The sequence below is a fragment of the Equus quagga genome, chromosome 12 (assembly GCF_021613505.1).
Source record: "Equus quagga isolate Etosha38 chromosome 12, UCLA_HA_Equagga_1.0, whole genome shotgun sequence".
Taxonomy (NCBI): Eukaryota; Metazoa; Chordata; class Mammalia; order Perissodactyla; family Equidae; genus Equus; species Equus quagga.
Window position 1 is genome coordinate 76,595,600 of NC_060278.1, and position 26,306 is coordinate 76,621,905.

Here is a 26,306-nt window from a genome sequence, read left to right on the forward strand (position 1 = left end):
AGTGACACAAGAGTTGGTAAATAAACAGTCCAGTTCCTCCCCCCTCCAGGGGCCTACTCTGAAGCATATTCTACACAGTCTCCCAAAGACAGTGCTCCAGCAGAAGGGAGGCCCAGTTAGTTCCCCCCGATGGAATCAGCTTGTCAGCACACCCGATACTCGCTGCATTTCCTTCCTTATCTCACCCCCCTCGCCACCACTGATGCTTCCTGTGACCACCTCCCAAGTTAGCCATTTGCTCTCCAATCCTTGTCTCAGGCCGGCTCTGTGGAAAAGCCAACCTAAGACAATGCATGAGCAATAACCCCCACTTCTGAAAACAGACTTGTCATACACAATGTGTGAGAGTGTGTGCCCGTGCGCATGTGTGGTGCACACCCTGCCTACAGTTTTTATTCTGCTCCAAAGTAAGAATGTACAGAATGTGAGTCAAAAAAATTGACTTCTAAGTCTCTGACTTGGCTTTGAACTAGCTCTGTGAACCTCAGCAAATAACAACCTTCCCGGGCCTCAATTTCCTCATCTGTCAAATGAACTTAGACAAGGGCATCTCTAAGTTTCTTGCCCAGCTTTAAAGTTTGCTAAAAATTTTCAGCTGTAAAAGAGACATAAAGCATAAGGCCCAGTACTCGGACTGACCCCAAATTCCATTCTTTGGACTATTTTCTTAAACTTAGGTAATTCAGAAAAAGCAAAAGGCACTTTTGTATCACAATAAAGAAAATAACTTTTAGAAATTAAGAATCAAACCTACCAACCAAATCGTTATATTATTTTAAATCAAATTTCCTAGATTTGACACCATACATATGATCAATTATTTTAAAACTCATAAATTTTATATAAACATCTATTGACCACCCTCTTAATCCATTATAGGATATAGCTATAAAAAATCAAGACTGCAAATTTTTTATAAAGTAATACCTCAGGAAAGAAATAGAGATCTGCTTTGTAGTTCTGGTTCTGCCATAACTTCACTTGTCCTCTTGGGCCAATCATTTCGCTTCCTCATTCCCCACATTCAGCAGCACCTCCAAGAGAGGTGGATCTGGAGCAGTCCATAAACAACGATCAACTGATGAATTACAGAATGACCCTGAGCCTTAATTTTACTAAATCGAAAAAAAAAATAGTGGGAGGGTTGCACTATCTATATCATCTTGATAATCTCTTCCGATTCTAACACACCCTCTTGAAATGAAACAGAATATAGTGACCTAAAATTCTGCAGCTCAAAATGATTTATATTCCTCTCTTGAAAGCTAATGCCTCTGCCAAGAGCAGCCATCCTACAGCACTGCTTACCTACCCAGTGGCAGAATCCACTGGATCCCGAACTTCTATAAACTGATTTGTAAAAGAAAAACTTCACTGCTGGAGGCACAGTGCCATAGAAAGAATAAGGCCCATGTTTCTGGCTCTCAGATTTAAAATAATGGCAAAAAGCATTCCAACCACCAGTCATGAGCAAGTCTGTTCTCATAGGTGATCAAGACCTTGTCTCAGTAATATTTGGAAACATAACAAGCAAACAAAAAGCTTGTGGGAGGGAACAGAGGAGACCATGGAAGGGGGAAGATAATAAGAAGGCATTCAAAAGTCCTTCACTTCTCTTTCTTGACTAGCCTATTCATAACAAATGAACCATCTGTAATAACATGAAAAGCCTAAAAGTAACAATGAGCCTCTTGAAAGGACTATTTGGCCCATGGGGGCTCCCGCTACTTTTTCTCTTAGGCACAAACAATTCAAAATATGTGAGTATTGGAAATAGGAGAGGCAGGACAGGAACCAAGAGGAAAGTTCTAATTTTGTATCTTTGTGGGTATACTATCTAAAAACTGGTTTCCTTTCAATTTCCTCCAACATGAAGAACGGTCAGCTGCTTCTCTATGATATTTCATGTGAGTTTCAAGGCCAAGAGAGAGGAAGAAAAAAGAAAATGAGGTTTATAATGTCATTTACTGAAAAGTTAGATATTAAAATATAGCTATTATAAATTTGAAGTTATAAATACTAATTTACTATTTATACTAAAATTGTTAAGAAACATTAAATTACCAAGAAGGAAATATTAAATTACTTTGGAAATGTTAACATGAATAGCTATAACCTACCTAATTGTCTCTATCAGTGGTTCTCGATGTTGGGTGCATAACAGAATTACCTAAGAAACTTTTAGAAATTCTGACACCCAGGATATACCAAAAACCAATTATATCAACATCTCTGGGTGTTGGAAAACCAACAACGGTACTTTTGAAGCTGCCCGGGTGACACTGATATGCAGACAAGTTTGAGAACAACTGGTCTATATTATGCTAAGTTAATGTTAACGTGGCTTGAGGAAAAAGACAGTGCCTTGAACCAGTCCTTCACTTCTCTAAAACCCTCCTTGCCCTGGTCCTTACAGATGGACATCTTGGGTAGAAAGCTTCATCTCCCCACTGCTCAAGTGCCTGAGGCTGCCTCTCTACTCCCTCAAGCCCACTTGGAATTTGATATGATGCCTGCTATGGGGCTTAAGGGGCAAAGGAGCCTCAGGAAGAACCATCGGGAAGCACAGGGACATTAAAACTGTGTGCAGGAGGGAGAACGGGAATCCCCAGTGCCTTTGCAGGAATGAGTCACTCGCTGGCAAAGAAAACTCACTCAGGGTGGGCCATGCATTGCTAAAACACATGCAGCTTCAGCCCCTTTTTCACTGGCCTTCTTCAAACATTCGTGCATTCAGGATCTCTCTCCACGTGGTCATTTAATAGTCTGGCCTGAGTTTTTATATGGCATTAAGGTTGGCTTCCATGAAGGAGCATTCCAAGAGGACAAGCCATAATGCGCAAGGGCTTAGCAAGTCGCTGCCAGCATCATGTTTGCTAATGTCCCACTCACCAAAGCAAGTTTTGTGGCCAAGTCTAGAGTCACTGAGGAGGAGAATATACAAGGGCATGAGTGATGGGAGGCAGAGTTCACTGAGGCCACCAAAGCAGCAATCTACCACAGTAGGAACAGAGTTTCCTATAGACTATGTCCTTTTGAGCCAGACCTTTTGAAATAAGCATCAACAGATTTATTAAAAACCAGTGATTGTAGAAATAAAACAATCTATACTAAATTAAAACTGAAGCTACCACACACTTTGTACCTCCCTCAGGCCAGCTCTTAGTACAGAAATAGAAATAATTCAATTCCATCATTTCCTAATGAAAAAGAGAAAAATCCTATATATCCCTAAAAGATAGAAATATCAATTTTGAAAGATTCCCTCACTAAAGATTTAGTACTATTCTTTAGATAAATTTGAAGGCTTCATGATTAAAATACACTCACTGGATTAAAACAAACCGATCCACATCTACTGTCAACTCCTTTTTCCCAATTTCCTTCTTAGAGGAATGAATCACCTTTGAAGATCTAGGCACAATCCTAACAAACTGTAGTTTTTAGCCTTCATGCACTGAAGACTAAGAAAAATCACACATCAATTACCATATGGAAAAATTACAATTCGCTTTAAACTAGAAGCTCACTTCAAGACTGTTTTAATGCATACTGCTTATTACTTTACTATTTTTGCACATATGGATTATGAAAATGCATTCTCTAGAGGGGAAAGGCATCTCCATTATGACAACCTTCTAGTAGAGCAGTAAACACAACCCCCAAAGTGACAGGGATATCCAGGAAAATACTGGGTGTCCTTTTGAGTGGGTATCTTGTGGGTGGGTGCATTGCTTTCCAACCGACTTCCCTTCGGACATGACCAATGAGAAGGTCGTTTCTGGCTCCAATCTCATAGATGAAGGATGCCCAAACCAGGATGAGCGAAACCTGGGATGAGGTCCTAAATGGATCTGATGTGTGTGAGACAACAGTGAGTCTGAAAGATTCATTGAGGCCACTCAAGATGAAGAGAGAGGTGAGAAGACTGGAACTAGCAGAAAACCTTTTTAATAAGAATTACAAATAAAAAGTACGTGTAGGCCATTTCCAAATAGTTCTGATCAATTTTTTTTTTCAGTGAGTTTGGTGCAACTACAGCATCTAGTATTGTTCCAGGCTCAATAAATATTTCTCAAATGAATAAATTATAACCTAATGGGACAGAGGAAAATGGCCTCGGAGATCTAGCCCAGTGGTTTTCCATACGTTTTTGGTAAAATTGGTGGAGGACAAGAGATGCAGGGAGCTGACTACTGCTTTATACCCTGGGCTTTTACATGAATAAAAGTTACTTCTTACATAAAAAAAGAAACTATTGCCACCGATCTACCCCAACATGCTTGTTTTATGAATGAGAAAACAGAGGCCCAGAATAGAGAAACAACTAAATGAAGGTCAGACACAGAGTGGTGGTATCAACCTAGACCTCAGGTCCAGAGAGAAATATTGGCATATACAGTCAATCCTGACTGTCTGCAAATTCACCTACTTACCAAAATTTATTTGTAACTGCAAAATCGATGGTAGCAACACTTTGGCAGACATGCAGAGATGCAAAAAAGCTGAGCCACTGATGCACACGATCCCAGCTGAGGTCAAACAGGGCTCTGCTCTGCCTTCTTGTTTCAGCTCTCACATCCTAAACAAGTGTCCTTTTCATGGTCTGTTTAGTGCCATGTTTTTCACAATTTTGTGCTTTTTGTTGGCAATTTTTTTGTCTGAAAGGGCCCCCAAGCAATGTGCTCAAGTGCTGTATAGTGCTCCTAAGCACAAGAAGGCTATGATGTGCCTAATGGAGAAAATACATGTGTTAGATAAGCTTCATTCAGGGGTGAGTTACAGTGCTGTTGGCTGGGAGTCAACAATACATATTAAATAAGATTTTTTTAAAAAATAGAAACACACATAAGACAAGGCTATATATTGATCAGTTGATGAAAATGTTGTGACCAAAGGCTCACAGGAACCTAACCCTGTAGATCCACTAGGAGCAACATTTCAATGTTTAGCAAATGTTTACCAATGTTTAGCAATGTTCAAGGGAGACTTTATAGAGCATCACTGCTGAGAATAATGAGATCCGCTGTGCATAATTTACAGCTCTGTAGCCTGTTGTTATCCAAGGCCTGGAGGAAGGGCCACCAGTACTTTTGAACCAGATACCAGTAGACACCTTAGAGAAAAGTGCCTCTCATACCCACTGAGCATCTTGGTTTTTCTCATGACCAATGATAAGAGCATTATCAATTGCGTGAGAATTTTAAAATTTTTCATTTATTTGGAAATCTTTTACTATTATGGGGATTGTTACCTAATTTGATAGCCACAGAAGCAACAAAGGAAAAATCCTGGAAGTCACCTAGTCTACCAATTAATAACCTGAGTTCCATGGACCAACAAAGAGGTCCATAGATATAACCCAAGGTTCCATAAACTTGGAAGGGAAAAATAATTACATGATTATTTTCACTAACCATAACTGAAATGTTGCATTTCCTCTAATAATAAATATAAATCACAACCCACAATAGTATTAATAGCACCCGTGAGTTGGTTTTCAATGGAAATTCCAGACAGTTTCATATCCTTTTAGAATTATTGCAGATATGGCAAAATTATCATTTGTGCTCACCAATAATTCAAAGTTACAACAGTTTTTGTGTCATTTAATGTGTTGATAAGACATACATATATTATCATGCCACAAATTTATTTACTATTTTTATATCTGTATTTCAATATAACAGTTTCTTTTGTAGTTCGGTATATTTTATTTTATGCATTTAAAAAGTTGTTCAGAGAAAGGGTTCAGAGCAGCGTCAGCAAACTGCCAAAGGGCTCCATAAGAACCTCTGAACCACCTCACTCATCCCACTGATAAAGAAACAGGGCCTAGAGAAGGAAAGCTGTTTTTGAGGTCCTACCACTGGTTAGAAGCAAACCCAGGCCTGAAGCCTCACCATACCCAATGTGGGGCTCTATGAGCTCCAGCAAGCTGCTTAACTATTAAACCATAAGCATAAAACGGGGACACCTTATCCCTCAAAGCTTGGCCAATGGTTAAGTGAGCCCTGAAATTAAATGACATCAGTGTGACAAAAGGGACAAGCACATATCCCTGGGTGGAAACGGTGAAGGTTTTACAATGCATACCTGACTCCCTCATAGCCTCTCGAAGATTCAGATCCTGCCCCTTGGAGAATGACGGTTGCCCCCTCTGCCTGGAAGGGAATCACCGTGTGAGAGAGCCAGTGTCTGGGGTGGGACTGCATGCCGCTCAGGTATACTGGTGCAGAACAGAGGTGCAGAGTCACATTTCCCGCCATCACCCCGCAAGCATCCTACGCACCAGCCACAACAAATTAACTGCTCTACACCAAGCATGCGGAGCTCTTTCCTGCCTCCTAACAGCTTCCCCTGCTTACAGTGGCCCTCCTGCCTTCTCTTCCTGGCAAAACTCTTCTCATCCTTTAATACCCAGTTACACGTCATCTTCCTCTGTTCTTGCCCAGTAATTTATGCTTGTCTCAATACAAGACTATGAGCCCAGCGAAGATGTGCAGGGGAAGATAACAGATAGAGGAAAGGAGATTGAGCATCTGTTGTTTGCACATGAGATAGATAATGACAGTAATAATAATGCTAACGTTTACTGAGCATTTACTATGTAACAGTATGTAACAGTATTACATACTGTTCTAAGCAATTTACATATATTACCTCATTTGATCTTCCAAACAGCGGGTAGGTACAATTCTGTCCTCATTCCACAGATGAGGAAACTGAGGCACAGTGAGGTTACATAAGTTGCCCAAGGTCACAAAGACAGGGAGTGGTAAAGCCTGGATCTAAAAGGAGGCATTGATCCAGACGCTATGTATGCCTTTACCCACCAACTGCACTGGAAGGAGCTGATCCAATCCCTTCATTCAATAGGTAAGGAAGTTACAGGTCACAGAGATTAGGTGGTATCTTATCAGTGAGGACTCAAGGTAAGATTAGAATTCAGAGCTCAACTTTCAGAAGACTGCCAGACTCTACGTTCAGTTTAGATTTTAGTTTGGAAGGGAAGAGAACAGGAAGGAAAGAGGAAGGGAGAGAGAGAAGGAAGGAAGGAAGACAGACTCATAGATCAATTAGTCGACTGGCTGATAAATCCAATGATTGGTCAATAGATAGAAAGATTAATAGATAAACAGAAGACCTGATCATTCTCAGGTATCTCCAGCACAAAGCAGATCTGGCTCACAGTAGATAATCAGTTATTGCTCCTTAAGCCATGAAAAAATGTCAATACAGGCTATTAATATCACCCCTGAGTGTCCTCTAATTTAATGTAGCTTCACACGATGCTGTTACGTGCTGGCCAGGAAACCCACAGTTGAAGGAAAGGCAAGAGGCTTAGAGACGATGAACTGCCTTCTCAGGAAACTCTTGGAGATTTCTTTCATAAAGAAGAGTTCACAATATTTTCAGTCTAAACCAGCCCTCCTATGTTTTTTTTCTTGCTGAGGAAGACTGGCCCTGAGCTAACATCCGTTGCCAATCTCCCTCTTTTTGCTGGAGGAAAACTGTCACTGAGCTAACATCTGTGCCAATCCTCCTCTATTTTGTATGTGAGACGCCACCACAGCATGGCTTGATGAGTGGTGTGTAGGTCTACGCCCGGGATCCAAACCCAGGAACCCCAGGCCACTGAATCGGAGCATGCGAATTCAACCACTACGCCACCAGCTGGCCCCAGACCTCCTATATTTTGATGGACATAATAAATACAATGTTCCATGTTAACACAGAGAAACAAGGACCAAGTTTGCTTTGCTTGGGCTTTATGTTAATTTCTTGCTGACCTGATTACAACTTCAATTTATCCTACTAAGACAAAGATTATTTCTTTCGAAATAGTTGCCACTGTGCAAAGTCAACAAAGAAGATTTCTAACCTCCAATATATGGGATCAGATAAGTTTGCTCACGATCTCCTGACCTAGGGAACTAAACCATCATGTGCAAACATCATTGATGGGTTTCATGGGAAAACAATCCAAACACAGAAAACATCTGCTGTGATACGCTTTCAACCACTTTAAGGGGGGAACATTTCCACTGACATTATCGTCTATTCTCCGTAGCTGAAACTGCTTTCTACTTTGAAAGTTATTCACTTGCTCTAAACTGGCTGGACGATACATCAATTAAAGTAACTTATCCTTTAAACTCAAAAAAGGAAGATGCAAGCACACCTTCTGAAGTATACATACCTCTTCTTCCCACAAAATAGACTGAGTTGTCATACAGATGGTTAAAGATTTATTGTTGGTTTGAGGCAGATGCTAGTTAGCTACAGTCTTCAGAAACATTCACGTTTTCCTTTTGTAATCACAAGTCTAGGACTTACTCTCTGTGGTTTTGTGGTCGGCAACTTAACTAGGGTTGGCCCATAAATGCTCTAACTAGGTATGACATTAACAATTCCCAAAGATCAATGAAAGTTCACACCTCACTAGCAGCCAGACTCCCCAAAGACACCGAAGCTGAGATCTGCCTTACACCCCGGGCTGCATCTTCATTTTGAGCAGCATCTCTGGGACAAGAAACTTAATCTGTTTCCAGGCTTGTTGCTAAATCTATGATTTGATATTAAAAATACAATACACAGAGAATGTCAAAATGAGCCAAAAACAACAAACTAGATACAACCAAGAAGAGTCCCAGAAGCTAAACATGGTAGCAAAAGCAAGAAACAAGCATCTATATATAGAAAATGATTATCTTAACTAACAAGAAATCTACTTACTTGTAGAACTGTTTTCTTCTTTCTTTGGGATCCAGCTCCATGTATGGCAACTGGAGATTATATCACTGAGATAGTAAAGACACAAAAAAAGGGCTTTGAAAGTAATGTATTTTACATTTAAGATGTTACAACAATAAGGGTCAAATGCTGATGTGAACAGATTCAATTTTCTTCTGGAACATCTAACTGGATGGGGTGGGAAGGCAGCTGCACACAACTAAGAATCCACCTCAAATATCCAAATCTCAGTGTTGTTTTCCAACAAAAGAACATCTCTGGGTGTAAGGGGGGGACTCACAGGGGGCCTTCTCAATGCTCTTTAGTTTGGGTTCCCTCTGAGGCATACCCTAGGTCAAGGATTTGAGAACAAGTAGTTTATTTGGGAAGTGATCCCAGGAAGAACCAGTAGGGGAGTGGAAAAATGAGATGGGAAAGAAGCCAGTGCAGGGTGTGATATCAAGAAAGTTATCATCATGGGCAACTGGGGTCTAACCCCACTGGGGAATTCTGGGAGATGGTGTAGACACGTGTCTCCAGTTACCCCATCTGAAAGGAAGGGAGCTGGGGTACTTGTATACCAATTCCTATCTCAATTGAGGGGTGGGGGATACAGGAGGCATTGACTTCACAGCCCATACATAGGCAGAGAAGGGGCCCAGAGAAAGCCCTCACTCAGGTAAGGGGGCCAAATGCAGGCAGCTGGAAATTGGGCAAAAAAGCTGGTAGGTGCCAAAGACAGAGATATCTGCACATTTATGTTCATGGGAGCAATATCCACAATAGCCGAAAAGTAGAAGCAACCTAAGTATCCACCGATGGATGAATGGATAAACAAAATATGGTATATACACAGAATGGAATATTATGCAGCCTTAAAAAGTAAGGAAATTCTGACACATGCTACAACATGGATGAACACTGAGGACATCATGCCAAGAGAAATAAGCCATGCACCAAAGGACAAATACTATAAGATTCCACTAATATGAGGAACCTAGAGCAGTCAATTTCAGAGACAAAAAATAGAATGATGGTTCCAGGGACTTAGGAGAAGAAGGAATGGGAAGTTATTGTTTAATGGGTATAGAGTTTCAGTTTTGCAAATACAAAAGTTCTGGAGAAGAATGGTGAGGATGGTTGCACAACGATGTGAATATACGTAATGCCACTGAACTGTACAATAAAAATGGTTAAATGGTAAATTTTATGTTATGCGTATTTTACCACCATTTTTTTTTAAAAGGTAAGTGCCAAAGCTGATACGGATGGAGCACCTAAAGTGTATTTATTCCAATAACTCCTTCAAAGACCTGCCTCAAAGACCTTCAAAGAGATCAGATGCAGCAAAAGATGCCCAAGGACAATCACCAATAGAGATTTGGGGAAGGGGACCATTCTAGGTAAAAAAATAAATGTGTTCACTTTTTTCTGATTATAAGACTAATATATGATCACCGATAAAAACTTAAGAAGAGAGCCACCCCCAATGGTCTAGTGGTTAAGGTTCGGCGCGCTCACTGCTTTGGCAGCCCAGTTCACTCCCCAGTCATGGAACCACACCACCTATCTGTCAGTTGCCACACTGTGATGGCAGCTCACATAGAAGAACTTACAACTAGGATATACAACCACGCACTGGGGCTTTGTGGAGGAAAAAAGGAAGAGGAAGATTGGCAACAGATGTAAGCTCAGGGTGAATCCTTTCCTGCAAAATAAAATAAAATAAAATAAAACTTAGAAGACACAAAAATAAAAAGAAGAAAATCTAAGTCGTGTATAATCTCATCACAAGGGTGGCTCTCTCAGAATGAGTGGCATGGCAAACAAAGTGCACAAAGGACACATCTGGAAATCAGCTCCCAACCTCAGTTGCCAGGGGGCTTGTGTGGCTGGCAGAGCTGGGTTGCTGGCCCCTCTGGACCACACTCTCCCCATAAGGAAACAGTAGACTTTGTGTCAATGTCTTTGAACACCTTGTTATTTAGGGTGTGGTCAATGGACCAGCAGCATCAGCATCCCCTGGGAGCTTATTAGAAATGCAGAGTCTCAGGTCCCCCAGGACTTGCTGAATCAGAATCTGCATTTTAACAAGACATCCAGGTAAGTCGAGTGCACCTTAGACTTTGAGAAGTGCTCACCTTAACACATCCTTCTACTTATGTCTATGACTCTGAAAGGGGTTAGAGCCACTAAGCCCCTACTGCCTTGGTGTTAAAATCTCCACTTCCTCTCATGGAAAACAATCCCCATCTAGCTTTAAAATGAGGTAATCCAGTACCTGGCACAGGATAGAGACTATGTAAGTGTGTGCCAATATCATTAGCATTGGCATTACATACAATGTCACCTGAAAGAAAACCAGTGGAAGGCGACAGCAAATTAGAAAATTTTCATCTAAAATAACAAATTTTATTTATTTTTGCTGAAATAGAAAAATCTATCCTAGGGCAAGCCGAAAAGGATAAAATGGTTTTCTCCCCAAACTGACTGCTTCTTTTGTAATACAGTTCAATATGCTTAAGGCTTTTTTCAAACCTTAAAAAAAAAGCAAATGAAATGACATGTTGAAACTTGCACTGACTCTCTTGCATTTCCAAGGCTTCTGGTTTGTTGTGCTTAATGTCTTTTTTATTTTGCTTTTTGCCAACTTTGTAAGCAACAAACAGGACTTTGTCAGCTTATGCAATGATGCAGTTACAAGCACATTAGCCTTCTCACATACAAGAAGAATCTGATTTCAGAAAGAAGAAATAAAATTCACCACTAACGTAACATGTTATCACATACAAAGTTCTTTACATTAGGGGAATATTACCTACTTTTGCTAGGATTTGAAATTCGAAAACGTAGAGGGAACAGTGAAGGGGGCTGAGGAAACGAAAACAAACTAAACTTTGAAGCAGCCGTACAACATGTCTAAGCTTATGGGCACATATCAAAAGCCTTGACACGTAAGAACTCTTTGACCCAAAAATTCTGCTTCTAAAAGTTTATCCCAAGGACGTGCAAAAATGCTTATTTTCAGTGGTAATACTCCTCACAGCCTTGCTTATAATATAAATATTTTTAAAAAGAAAAAACTAATTTATGATATTGAACAATTAGTTAAATAAACCTCATTCATTCATATAAAAGTAGAACATGGCATTCAGAATAATGCTCATTTAGATGTACGTTTAATGACACAGAAAATGTTCATGCTATATTTTTTAAATTTAAAAGTGCAAGTTACAAAAGAGTGTGGGTAGTATAACCCCGTACTATCTTTACTCTTACTTAAACAGACACACACACACACACAGAGGCACACCTCAGACCTTCTCAGCCCCCCTTCCTGGTCTTAATTTTCTTCACAGTGCTCACCACCACCAGATATATGAGAAATTGGTTAATGCTTATCTCCCCCACTAGAGCAAAGTCAATTTCAGGAAAAGAGGGGACTGTTCTGTTCATCTCTATGTCCTCAATGCCTCATACCGTGCCTGGCACATAGTAGATAAGCAACAAATGTGACCTGAGAAATAAATATAAGCATGCAGGCATATGGCATAAATCTCTGGAAAGTATTCCCAAAATTGTTAATAGTGGTTATGGCTGGGTGGTGAAAATACAGATGCTTTTATTTCCTTCTTTACATTGATCTACAGTTTCTAAATTTTATACCGTGAACTTCTTCTAGAAGAATAAAAGATATAACTTCTTTTCACATATGCATGTGTGCATTTGTATTCATACACGTACACTCCTATATTTGGTATCTAATAAGAATACCCTTTATTCTCCAAATTGCCAAGTTATACAACGGAAAAAGCGAAACACTATTTTACTCTCCACTTCAGGTGAACTAAATGGAATATGGGACAAGTGGTTTAAAAAAAAATAACACAATGAATCCATTTTTGCTTCTTATCACACACACTTTCATTAAGTCACATACCAAGCACATAAAATCAGATAGTATAATCCTTAATAAATTGCTCATTTCATAAAAAATAAGTTTTTTAGTTCTATGAATTACATATTGTATTTTGCAATTACAGTGGAAAACGACACTTTCAGAGGTATCACAATAGATGCCCTATTGTTTTATTTTTAATTTATTAAAACTAGCAATTGCTCTAGTAGGCAGCAAAACTGGATCACAGTGTTCTCATTGGTCTGAAAACAGAATTGCCATCAAGAGACACACCTGGCGAATGGATCAAATCAGGAGCATAAGAGGCATTCAGACAGCATCCCGTGAAGTAATTTAATAGAGCTGACCTTATCATTACAAAGCATCTATTTGGGGAGGCTTACAACGTAACATACTTCCTGGGCAATCGTCAATGTTTCTATTTTATATTGGTATAAGTAATATAAAACTTCATAATTAAAAATACAATTCAGGGTATATAAAAATAGTCAATTACAAAGATGATACTTGTCAACACACACTGCAAAACAGATTTCATATGAGACAATGATACATGCCAACATAGGTCTCCACGCAAAGAGAATGTTCTATTAATGCTGTGCTTCCAAAGGATCGGGAGCACTTCTCTCTGTGGAAGCGCTAAGGGAGTCTGTGAACTGGTCATCATACCAAGACCCTCTGTGACCCTCCCACACTTAAGACTCCACCAAGCCTGCTCCCAGCCTTTCTTCTCTCACCTTTGCTTCCTTCTGAAATATTTCCTTTCATTCACTATCTGTAAAGTGTCAAGAGATTATTCCATAAAAGAAGTGTTTTCTTTGGTTTATTTGCCTCAATTAATCCCACTGTGATATTTGACCCTGAAAAAAATATGATTCAATTTTATAATTTTTTTTTAACCCTAGACCAGAGCTTGGAAAACTACAGCCCTCGGGTCAAATCCAGCCTGCCAGCCATCTGCCTTCATAGAGCCCATGAGCTAAGATTGGTTTTTACATATTTAAATGGTTGAAAAATTCAAAAGAAGAATATTTCATGACACATAATAATTACATGAAATTCAACATGACACATAATAATTACACAAAATTCAAATTTTGGTGTTCATGAATTCAGGTATTTATTTAGGTACTATCTATTGCTATTTTGTGCTACAACACTGAATAGTCACAATAGAAAGTGTAGAGCCCACAATGTCAAGAATACCTTCTGGCCTTTTTCAGAAAAAGTGTACCAACTTCTACCCTAGTCTATGTAACAGCAACACATAACAGACTGTAGGTGCCTGTGTGACACTGCTTTATGTTCTCAGACAGTTACCTCTACGGCAGAACGTGAGATTGAAGACAGAGGGTGGAATGGAATAAAATCTTTATTTCTACTTATCTATATTGTTTTGTTCCAGCAAGCAGGTACACTACTTTTGTGTTAAAAAAGTAAAAGAAAGAAACAAAATTCAAGGGGAACTTTTCACGTACCAAATATTGATCTTTCAGAACAAGACAGAATTAAACAGTTGAAATATGAAAAATAAAATTGGATTTCCACCAGTTTCTGAACAGTGTGATCATTTAGAATGGGCACATTCAAACCAAACGGCATCTCTGACCATAAGAAAATGTAAAATGTTACCCAGTTATGCCATATTAATTAAAAAAAGGCTACAGTAAAGTATTTTGAAAGTACAAAGATTTTGAAAAGGCAAATACTGTTCAGAAATTAATGATAAACAGGTAACACAGAATACACATTCTAGAAAGACAAAGTACATTTAAATAGCTCCAATTTCCTTTCTTCTCCTCATTCCTAAGTATTGGCTGAAACTAATTCATTCTATGCTAAACAAAGAAATACTGGTCCATAACTCTTGGTTTAAAAAAAAATTCCCAAAATACATTGTAAGAAACATAAAAATTGTGTAGCCATATGGTCAACTGTACAACATCTTTACTGTTTCTTATCTTTAAATGGACACGAAAATCTTCCAGAGAGCAGACAGCACATCCAGACAGGAGCATGATGCAGGAGAGTCTCATCGAGCCACCACATTTATAATTCAATTCCTGCACATTTATAAATGCTGGCTTTTAAACTGCAAGCCCAATGGTCCCTTTAACTACACTTAGATGCACAATAATTGACAGCTCATTACGACAAGTGGTCTCAAGAGTGAAGTATTACAGCTAATGGTCCGTAAATGCTTTCGTCTCCAAACTTGGACCAACATTAAGGCAAGCAAGACCCGGCTTTTCCTTAAATGCATTTGATTTGTAAATGCCTGCATGATATAACATTACTCAAAATTAATCTTCCCATTTCTAATGTCCGAATACTGCATTTTTTTTTTTAAGATTGGCCCTGAGGTAACATCTGTTGCCCATCTTACTCTTTTTTTTTTTGGTTTTTTTTCTTCTCCCCAAAGCCCTCCAGTACAGAGCTATATATCCTAGCTGTAGATTCTTCTGGTTGTACTATATGGGGCGCCACCTCAGCATGGCTTGATGAGTGGTGCTAGGTCCATGCCCAGGATCCAAACCACTGAAACCCTGAGCCGTGGAAGGGGGCGCACGAACTTAACCACCCAACCACGTGGCCATCCCCTGAAATACTGCATATTTAAATCAAGTACACACCTAATGTATCTTTCTTATGAAATACACTGCAATATGACAATCTCTACATCTTGAATAGGAGCAGAAATGATTTTAAAGCAATGGAGTGAAAGCACCTAAATTTCAGTAATAGAATATTCCTGAAATGTTACAGTCCTTCATGACCAATAAAAGCTATGTTTAAAACAAACTTATGTAGGAAATAATCACAATACAATGTTAAGAGTAAAAACTGTATGTCCAATATAATCCTAATTTTATAAAAAATATGCTATGTTACAGTGATTGTTTTTTGGTGGGCGGCAGAATAGCAGTAATATTCATTTATCTTATCTTTTCAAAGTTTTCCACAATAAGCACCATTTTTACAATTAGAAAAAGATGTTTAATAAAAATAGTGTTCTTTTGTTTCTATTACTATAGGTATATATTAAAAATTACCACTAAAGATTAAACTAGTCTATCCACAATCAGGGAAACCTAAGAAGGTACTTCATGTTTAATTTTATTGTCAAGTGCAAACACTGGCCAAGAAAAAGAAATACTTAAATAAATAACATTTCTATACAAAAGTCTTGGGGAAAATGAAGTAGATAGGAATGCTGCTAGTAGTAACTTAAATTGAAAACTGTAATATTTCGTAACTATTATTCTCAAGTTTTAGACCTAACAGACATAAATCCAGTGTCAGGGATAAATGTTAAATATGATCAACTTAACAGAAATAACTGGAAAAAAATCCTGAAATAATTAACATAATTACAAACATCACTTTTCTAAGACTGATGTCCTTTATCCACATTTGTCAGAGCCGCCTGTGTTGGACACACTTCATTCAAACCTCTGCATTAAAGTGTTGTTTCCACTGAAGACTCATCTTTGTCTTTCACAGGAAAACAAAACAACTCTCTCTAAAGAATTTCAGACTATTTTAGCAGCACACTTTACAACAGTGTGTTCAATAACTGGCCCACTTGTCCTAAGAAATTACAAACAAGCCAGTTCCTGCCTTTAGACCAGACATAAGCTGGTCCAGCCCTTGGGAAGAAGCATCATGATCGATGCTAAAGGGAAGAGAACCAGCAGCTCAGAAGAAACTGTTCACAGAAATGATGAGAAACTAGGGCAAAAAATAGGGAGCAGGTGGAATAACACGTAAGAGGAGCCCAGAGCCCCGTGGAGAAGCCAGAAGCCAGGAGAGAAGAGTCTGATAATTGCGGGTGGTGGTTACTGAGTGAAAAGATAGAGCTGGGAAGATGCTAAACCAGGGACTATGGAAGTTAAAGAAGCATTTGTCCACTCATTGAGAAAATGCAAAGTGATTGCTGGAACCTGGGGAAGGAGCAGGTAAAAGGCAGGCTGATGCCATGCTGCCTTCAGGAAATTGATGGGCAGGGTCTCCGATGACGTGTAGATGAATCACCACAAAAGGAAAAGCTTTGAGAACTTTCAGAGAGGCCTAAAGAGCCAGGGCATTGTCAAGATAGGTGAGGGCAGGGCTGAGGGGTGGATACGAGCAAGGCTTCAGGGAGGCAGCATTGAAGCTGAGCGTAGCGATGGGTTCACACAGGTGAGGCACAGGGCTACTCAGGTGAGGGAACAGAGGAGCGACGGGGAAGCACACAGTAACAGGGCAGTTCATTCTGTTTCGGGACCACACGGTTTGGGCAAGGCAGCAATGGCTGGGAGGGAGGTGGAGGCATCAGAGCACGCAGGGGCCTGACTGCTCAGTTCAGAAATTTCGGTCTTCCCCAGCAATGGAAAATGTCAGCAGAGGGCTTTCCCAGTGCCCAGAGAAGATAGGTAAATGGAGGAAATAGGATTTGAATAAGATATTCACAGAGGGCCTTGAATCCCTCCTTTTTTAATCTAAGGTAACTGTCTGCATTATCGATTGGTAACGGACACTGCACACAGTAGGCACTCAGGAAAGCCCTGCGCTCAGTCAGCTCACTGGCTTCCATAATGCCCATCGGCCTTCACATAAGGAGAGCATGGAGGGCATCCTTCTGCAGGCAGCACCCACAGCTCTGCTGCTGGGGCAGAATAATTAGCACAGACGCCAGCGGCAGGCAGCCTTCTACGGCAGACTGCAAAGGAAAGGGGGCCGCCAGGCCACGTGTCCAACCGACTGGCATCACCCCACTCTCAACAGCGTGTGCAAACACACCCTGGCCTTCTCAGAGGTACATCATCTGATCTCCCTAATAGGCTGTCATGTGCTGAAAGATTAAGGAGAAGAATTCTTACATTGCCTAAGGCAGCAGCGTGGTTTGTGTTTTAAAAATTGTTTCAGTGGCAAAGAAATCTCCTCAGGAAACATTACAAAAAGAGCTATAAAACGTACGACACTCAGTAAATACTAGCAGATGGGTGCCAACGAGTCTTTAATTATCTTCAACTCATTATGCAGACATTAACCTTGACAAATTAATAAAGGTGAACTAATAAACTTGAGGGGTTACACAATTCAAATAGTTCCAAATCACAGAGAACGTATATAGATAGATGTCGATAAAAGCATTTAAATGGGCTCTTTTTCATCCTTCTTAAAACTATATGATAAAATAGCTATTGAGTGACTTAGGTTTTTAATTTTTTTTCCTTTCTCTTTTTACTCTGTAAAAGAGACTAAGATAGGTTCCAAGCTATTAAACTATTTGTGATGTACAAGTCATCATCATAATTGGGGGCACACTTTCTTTTGACCTTTACGAAACTTTCATTTCCCAAATGTGACAGATAAGAAGTGCTTTTATAGCACCAATAATGATTTTTTCCTATGGGAACTTGCCAATTATAAGTTGAAAACGAAGGAAAGACCATACTGGATACACATTTAGAATCTCAATGCACCCAAAATATAGCTGAAATGCTTCAGAATCATGCTTAGAGGATATTTCAGGTGAGTCAGGAAACTAACCTAGAGAAATACACACTAAAATAGTGCTAGGGCAATATCACCTCCTCTGAGCACCTTCCCATGATGCTAGGTGCCCACAAAATGTGTTCTATAAACAGGGACTGCATGGTCCACAATTGCATCTGCAGCTATTAGTCTGAATCTAGGTTTCTAAATATTAATAAAAGACTGGGGAAATTTAATCCATGATACACAGAGCTGTTTCAATAACACACACAACCTAAAACAGAGCTAGGCATCAAGTTCTTACTAACTCGCCAGACATCAGACATCTCGAGGACTTCATCATCTTTTTCTCAGGTTCTCAGTGCCTCATATGCTGCTTTGCACACCAAGGCCTTAATGGAGGTGACACTTACCTCAAACCATTCAGATACGGTAATACTGTTTCAGTAAAAATCATTGCTACCTCCTCACTTTGCTCTAACAACAAATCACCCTTTATGAGAACTTGATTCTACTCTTAATTTAACTCAAGTTTTCATTACTTATAACACTAAAGTAAAATTTATTTGCTCATTCAGTTGTTCATCCATTCAGCATATATTCATTCACTTTTTCCTATGTGTCGGGCTTTGTTCCACCCTCCACTATCCCACAGGATAGCCACCAGCCACATGTGGCTAGTGAGCATGTGAAATGTGGCTAGTCCAAACTGTAATGTGCTTATGTGTAAATTAAACACCAGATTTTCAAGACTTAATCCAAAACAGACTGAAAAATATCTCATTAATAATTTTTATATTGATTTCATGTGGAAATAATATTTTAGATATATTGGGTTAAAAAGCATTATTAATATTAATTTGACCTTTTTCTTTTTGCTTTTTTTAATATGCTACTGGAAAATTTGGTATATGATGATAGCCAAGACTTGAGACAAAGCCCTATTTTCAAGCACCTGACATTTTAGTGGAAGAAGACCAAGGTAAACAAAAAATAACTAATAAGCAATATTATATGATTTCAGATAATGAAAATTATGTGAAGAAAATAAGGCAGAGTGAGAGGAAAGAAAATGACCAAAAAGAGATATTTGAGATTAGGGTGGCCACAGAAGTCTTCTCTGGGGAGGTCACATCTGAGGGGGAAACATGAATGATAAGAAGAGGGAGTCATACACAGATGTGGGGAGTGTTCTAGGCAGGGGGAACTGTTAAGCACAAAGGCCCTGAGGTGGAAAGAGGTCTGCAAGTGTGAACAACAGCAAGAAGGTCAGTGTGGCTGAGGCACGGTGGGAACAACGGGAGAGGAGGTCAGAGGCAGGAAAGGGCGAGAGTACAGAACTCTAGACTCACTGAACCTATAAATTCTATGTAATTCAAGTTAAAATTCATTTGGGATTTTTCATGGAACTTGACAAGCTGTTTCTTTAAATTCATTTGCTATGTAAAGGGGCTAAGAATAGCCAAGACTCTGACCTACCAAATACCAAAAGTTACCATGAAGCTGTAGTGAGGGTGGAGACTAGGGGGCAGCAAGTGAGGCTCCTAGAGCCGAAGGGTAAAGGCGCCCATAAATGCTGCGTCCTGGGCGCCTCGGCTGCCTCACCCTAGTCTTAGCAATGTGGTGCTGACTTAAAGAGAGATGGAACAAAACCAAGAGAGCAGAACTGAGCAGCCAAAACATGAATTTTGAGGATACACAATACTGTGTGAGTGCATGTGCGTGTGCATGTGTGTGTATACACTATGCATGCATATGCGTATGTGCATATGTTTCTCTACGGGGGTGTCTGTGTTTGTATGTGTGTATATATGTATGTGTGTATATGTATTTGTGTACACACACACACAAATATGTATAAGGGACACATACGTGAGGCAAGAGTATAAAAATAGAAATGGAAAAGAAAAATTGCACCCTAAGGAGAGGAATCAATCACTCCTGTGGAGTGAGAGAAACAGAGTGGAGTGAGGGGAACTAGGCACTAATATACTTAAAATTTTTAACTCTTTCATAGAAGATTTGAAGCCATACACATACACACATACACACAACTGAAGCACATCAGAAATACTAATTTTATAATTATAAATGAAGAATGATACAAAACTGGATCTATATTCACATTTTTAACTATAAATATGTGTGGTCCATATGAGGGATTTAAAATGCACAAAAATGATACTGGTTATTATGTCCCAAACTCCTATCACATTACTCTAAAAGTAGTACAATATTTAGTAAAGAACACATAGTATAAATCAGAAAAAGACCGAATTTAGAGCCTCAAATTATACTTAAAATATATAATTCAGGATAAACTTTATCAACCCTGAACAGCAATGTGTTGCCTGTAAGTATTTGGCACAATTAAAGAGAATCCAGCCTATCAATAATTCAAATAACTGAATAAATTCATGTTAGTTATACTACATTTACCATTTAATTAGGCTATAAGAAGTTTTTAAAGTTTTCTATACTCATAGAGCACTACAGTGTGGAGTCATTTTTATTATTAAATAAGATGCAACTTGGGGAGAGTCGAATGTATATTAAACCTAGAAATACCTTATTTACCTAAATTTTCAAAATTGCACTTCAATTTCTTTGAGAACCATCAGCACTGTTTTGGTTTCAATTACCTGAGGATTCAAAAAGTAGATAAAATAACATTTACGGAATTTTTTAAATGGTCTGTAGACTCATCGTCTCAGTATAGAAACTAAGCCTTACAATACGGCTCACGTAAAATAAGGAAGTAACCAGAGGGGAAGAATACAAAGTCAAGTCCTTTGTTCAAGCAAAATAAGGTCCACAAAAGATACTATTTGCAGAACTCATGCCTCAGCAAGTGTGAGAGGAAGGGAGAGGAGAGTGTGGCCAGTTACTATGTGAAGTTCACAGTCACTGGGGTGGATTCATGGCCAAACGTTAGCAACCAAAGGCTGGTGTCACAGCTCACTTTCTCCAGGTAACACAGCTAACAACACACAGGCCCTTGAATGTGAGGTTGGTCAAGACCATCGGAAGGAAGCGTATCCTTTTACAGCAGCCTGCTTGGACAGGAAGGAAGGTCATTACTCAGGCATCTTAGGAAACTATGTTAATTTCCCCGGGTGCCACAAAACAGTTCCAGAAATCTGCCTTTCACTGGGGAAGTGGGCAGTTAAAACAAGCTGTGAGAATTCCAGGTGACATCAGGCAAAGATCCAGCCCCAGAGGAGGCCCTCGCCTCCCAGGGCTGTGAAAATCTCAACTGGCCACTGCTCGACACACAACAGAACTTGGTATTCTTCCTCCCATGGTTAATCTCCCATTCGCGTCATCTCATTTCCTTGCTGAATAGTAGAAGGAGACAGTGGAAGCCCGAGAGCTTGGAACAAGTGTCAACTTTAATATTTAACACTGACTCAATGCAGTGAGCTCAGACTATCATTACCCTCCCCGACACAGGAATATTCATCCTCACCTCTAACCCTCGACCTGTGCTGTTGCTTTCATTTTCTAACTTTTTCAAATGCTACACAAATTGGTCACTATTTAGCTCAAAACTCAACAATTCAGTTACACTCCTCTCTCTTCTCTGCTCCTAGCATCTGCAGTACCCCTCTGAACACCTTATTAAGCTCAAATTATCTCCTTAGAAATTTGTGCCTCCAACCAGGAGTAAATCCTTCCAGATCAAACATCACTCTTGAGCAAAAGTCACAGTGTGAGCTCAATTCATGTCTTCCCCATTCTCCCCTGCTGTGTGCCACACAATACTAGGTATGTACGCCTGATTCAACCTGCTTGGCATTCTATTAACAGGAAGGCCCAACGACCAGAATTCCACATTAATACAATATTGATAATGACCCAGGGACACTGACAATTGTTCAGAATCAAATGGAAGTTTAATTACATTGGGTATTGTTTTAAAAATTTGGTGTCTTAGATTATTTAGCAATTTTGCAACTTGGGTTCTTCAAAAACAAACAAAATTTGGTATTTTAACAATTTTGGCTACTAGAAAACTAATATTCCACAAAGATAATTAAAGTATCTCTAGTAATACGTGATTTTCCCCAATACACCAATTTCCCTGTATTTCCTGACCATAAAGCTGTTTATTTGGACGTCTCACCTATAACATCTGAAAAAAATAATAAAATTATACACTGTACAGGGAAGACAACAAGCAACCTCAGGATGGAGACCACACATCCTGCCTGCACTCTGCACAATGAGAACGCGAAGTTCCCTTTCCCAATTGCCAGTGAGGTCCTCAAAGAATGTTCTCTTGGGGGGCTGCCAGTGTTTTCTGTTGCTATCTGAGGAAGCATTCTGGGAGGCGCCCATGAGCTAAAGCAGCAGAGGATTCCGACTCTGAAACATTTCAGGCATTTTAATTTTTATTACAATTTAAACTATGTAAGCACAGCCCTCAGCAAAAAGGAAAACTTGATTACCAAACATTTTTTTCCCTTTGATGAGTCCATGAATTTTTCTACTAAGCATAATTTTTCTACTAAGCATAAGCCGTTGGATAGCATCTCACATCTCACATAAAGGATGGGCAAGGCACACAGGACCACCACTCCCTGGCCCCCACACTGTTGCATTTCAAACCTTATGATATCTCCTTTTAGATACTTTAGAGAGCTGGCATAAGATCTTTCAGAAGTCAATTCCTTCAGCAGGCCTGTCTTGGAGGAAAGGGAAAAATCTTAGCACGTTGAGAAGCTGAATTTAAAAAAAAAAAAAAAGGAAAAAGGAGGAGGAAATTGTTATAATTATAGTGAGAGCTTTTTCATGCAAATTCCGTTTTCCTTGGGGAAATTTGCATACTCTCTATAAGGAATCCCCATGCCAAAAGTACACGTTCTGCTTTTCAGCTCCAGTCTTTAAAAGCAACGCACTGGCCCAGGAACCACACAGGAGAACAGTCCATGACCGTGTTCCAGGCCTGGCCCAGATAAGCTTTATAAAAGAAAGGACTTTACAACGTAGTTTATAATATTTAAAATGCGCACCGTGTATGCCGGAGGAGCAGATGTGGATCAGTTAGGCAGAGACGACTAATAAAGGGTAAGGCGTTTGTTTCCACAGGTCTCCAAAACTTAGGCAAACCCTTGTTCATAAGACAAATACATTTTAAAAGATAAATACATTTCTCCTCAGATTCTTAACACTTTCAACTAGACAACGAAAAATGGTCAGAGTTGTTAAATGCTCAGATTCAAGGATATTTTTGTGACAAAGGAAATAAAGAACGGGTGAAGCGAATATTTAAATAAAGACCCATTTTTAATTTGGTCTAAATTTGGGGCAAATACATGTCTGCCTTTAACTGAAGAAAAATATTTTAGATAATCAACCATGAAGGAAAGTTCTGGTAATACTTGCCATTAGAGGGCTTTAAGAAACATTAAATACACATTTCCATTTCATAGTGAAAAAAATACTCTGAGAAAGCAATACACTATTCTAGATCAAAGTAAACATTTCTGGGTGGAAGAAAACCCAATCTGTGAGAGTTACCTGGAGCAGGCCACTCTTCTCAAGGAGGCTATTTTTACAATACAATAAATAAAACACTATTCTTACATGAACTGCCCACCAACAGGAGAAAATTGGCCATTTGCATTAAAAGCAGCCTATTTTTGTCAGGCCTTTCCAAAGCAAAGTTAGCTGTGGTTTTGGGCACTGTGAATCCACAAGCTTCAAAAGCAGCAGTCCAGAATTAAAGGTTTGTCGGAGCGGGTGGGTGGAAGGCAGAAACAAAATGAGCATAAACATTTTATACCTCAGAACCTTTCAAGACCATCAGCAAAGGCTGAAAAGACCTGTCACTGGGTTAGGCCCCAGCTTTAGAAACAGAACCTTTATAAATGGAACGTTTTGAAAAATAACAAGGAGGGAAAGCAATCATTGGGAAAATATTTTTTAAAGTGCAAAGTGTTCATAATACAAGTGTGTGAAAAAGCAGGTTACAGAAGCATGAGATCTCAACTGTTACAAAACACAAACAAAAGGTAATCCACATTGCCCTCTGCAGACACTCCTGTGGAATGTTAGGCAGTGTGATGCCAAAGCGGGTCAGTGTCCACTGTTTCCAGGACTGCGAGCAACGTTCCTCCCACATGAAGGAGAGTCCTCAGGAGGTCCAGCCCTGAGCAGGGTGTCTGTCACAAAGCTAAGTCCACCATTATTCAACCTAGCATTTACCAAACATATGTAACCATGGAAAGCTTTGTTTGTTTTTTTCAGAACACATACTAGCCGCCCCTTGGAAACAGTTTGTTTAACATAAAATGACTGATTACTTGATGAATACCGGTAGATCCACAGAGAATGACCCTAAAATGCCAAAAGTGGTGATCTGTGGGTTGTGGGATTTCAGATTACAATAATTTTCCAAATTTTCTACAACACACATGGATTACTTTCATCATTTGGGGGAAAAAAAACGCAATGTTTTAGGATGATGGAAGTGCCACACTGCTCAACTTTAAACCATTCATTGATGAAAAGTAAACGTGGTCCTTCAAATGCCAATATACTAATTTGGAGAAAAGTAGAAAGATCTGGCAATCTGTAGATTACCACATGCAGACCAGCTATAAAAGAAACGCGGTCAGCTTAAATACCATTCTCAGATTTCTGGTGTCCTAGGAAAATAAATGAAGCAAGGAGTCCAGCCCTGGCAAAAGATGAAGGAAAGCCTCTGCCTTGCTAATTTCCTGTTTATTCTCTGAGATGCCAACCATTACACGTAGGCTTTGCGAGAAATTTTAAATGTCCAGAGATAATCTAAACACTGTTGAGTCTATTTCCCCCGACAAAAGATAGTGTAAATAGAGGAGAAATCACAGCTTGAAAGACATTCCCACGTATCCAAGACAATAATGCCTATATCAATGGGAAGATGTGTAAATCGCACGTTTTAGAGATCCATGCCTCGCTGAAATAAATGCTAATTGGCGTAAGGTTCTTTTCAATCAAAAATATATATTTGAATGTCTTAACTGCAATTTTTTACTACAAAATTCAAAAAAAAATACTAAAAGCCCAAACAAAATAGTTGAAAGACTGTATGTGAGCCTTGACAGTGCATTCATTTTCTATGCTGGGTTTCAAAGTGTTCTACAATATTAACACACTGCAAAAAAAGTTGAGTGCTCTTGAGTAAAAATATCCACGTCTTAATAATAGAAAAGCTGCTAAGCTTCTCTGTTGAAAGCTGTCCATAAACTTGAATAACAGATGCATTGAACATAAAACCTTGAAGAGGTAAACCTGCCCCTCCACACCCATCACTCCCAACCTTGAGGCCTAAACTGGTTAAGTGGCCCACTGAAGGTCACACTGCTGGTTAGGGCAACATGAAGCCGGAAGACTCAGGTTTTGGAGCTATAACCAAAAACTCCCTGAGTTAATTAAGACAATGACTGCCTCTCGGCCCTGGCAAGAACAAGGGGATAATACTTATGTGAGAATGAACTTACTCCATCTGTGCCTGGCACACAAGTCTTCCTCTTCATTGTTTCAGGCTTACTTTAACTTGTTCTGCCTGTTTTCCAAACAACTCTTGGCTGATGCCAGAAAAAAACCTCCTGTTATTTTATCTGAACCCAACTTTCAGAATTTGATAAGTACTAGATTATGTGTATAGTATATTGGGGGGAGGAGGTTTCAAAATGTTTATTAAATCAAGAAGCAATCATTTTAGCTCACTGAAAAAACAAACAAAAAACATTTTATTTCCCAAACTTGCACATTCAGACCCCATGTGAATACCCTACAAGTAAAAATGGTAAGAGTTTCCTTTCCAAATAGGGAGATTACTAAAACTATATTTTAACGTTTTATTTTCATATTTTTATAAATATTTTCTAGAGGCAGTACCAGGAATGTGATCATTTTTTATCAAATCAACTGCTTAGAGAAGAAACTCTAGCACAACTACTGTCCTTCCTTCACTTCCTTCACTTTATGCATGAGCACTACTGTACAAACATTTATTTCACTAGATCCCAGAGACACGAATTCACACCTTCACCTTGAAGGGGATTGTCTGAAGTACCAGGAAGACTGCTCATTTATGAATAATGTAGACCTTTTCAACTCTCTTCAGGCAAAAGCTACTGTTAAAAGCAGCTAACATTTTTCTAGTATCTTCTATTTC

The 26,306-nt window shown here is 39.3% G+C and overlaps 1 protein-coding gene across 3 annotated transcripts in view; it reads right to left on the bottom strand.

Moving 5' to 3' along the window:
- The window catches only part of PLCB4 (phospholipase C beta 4), a 380,701-nt gene that overhangs the window by 314,072 nt on the left and 40,323 nt on the right, over positions 1-26,306 (bottom strand). The window contains exon 2 of one of the 3 annotated variants that reach the window (XM_046679316.1): positions 8,740-8,804. The exons of the other annotated variants lie outside the window; for them this stretch is intronic. The gene's annotated coding sequence lies outside the window, so the exon portion shown is untranslated. The remainder of the gene's footprint in view (positions 1-8,739; positions 8,805-26,306) is intronic. 3 annotated transcript variants of the gene reach the window in all.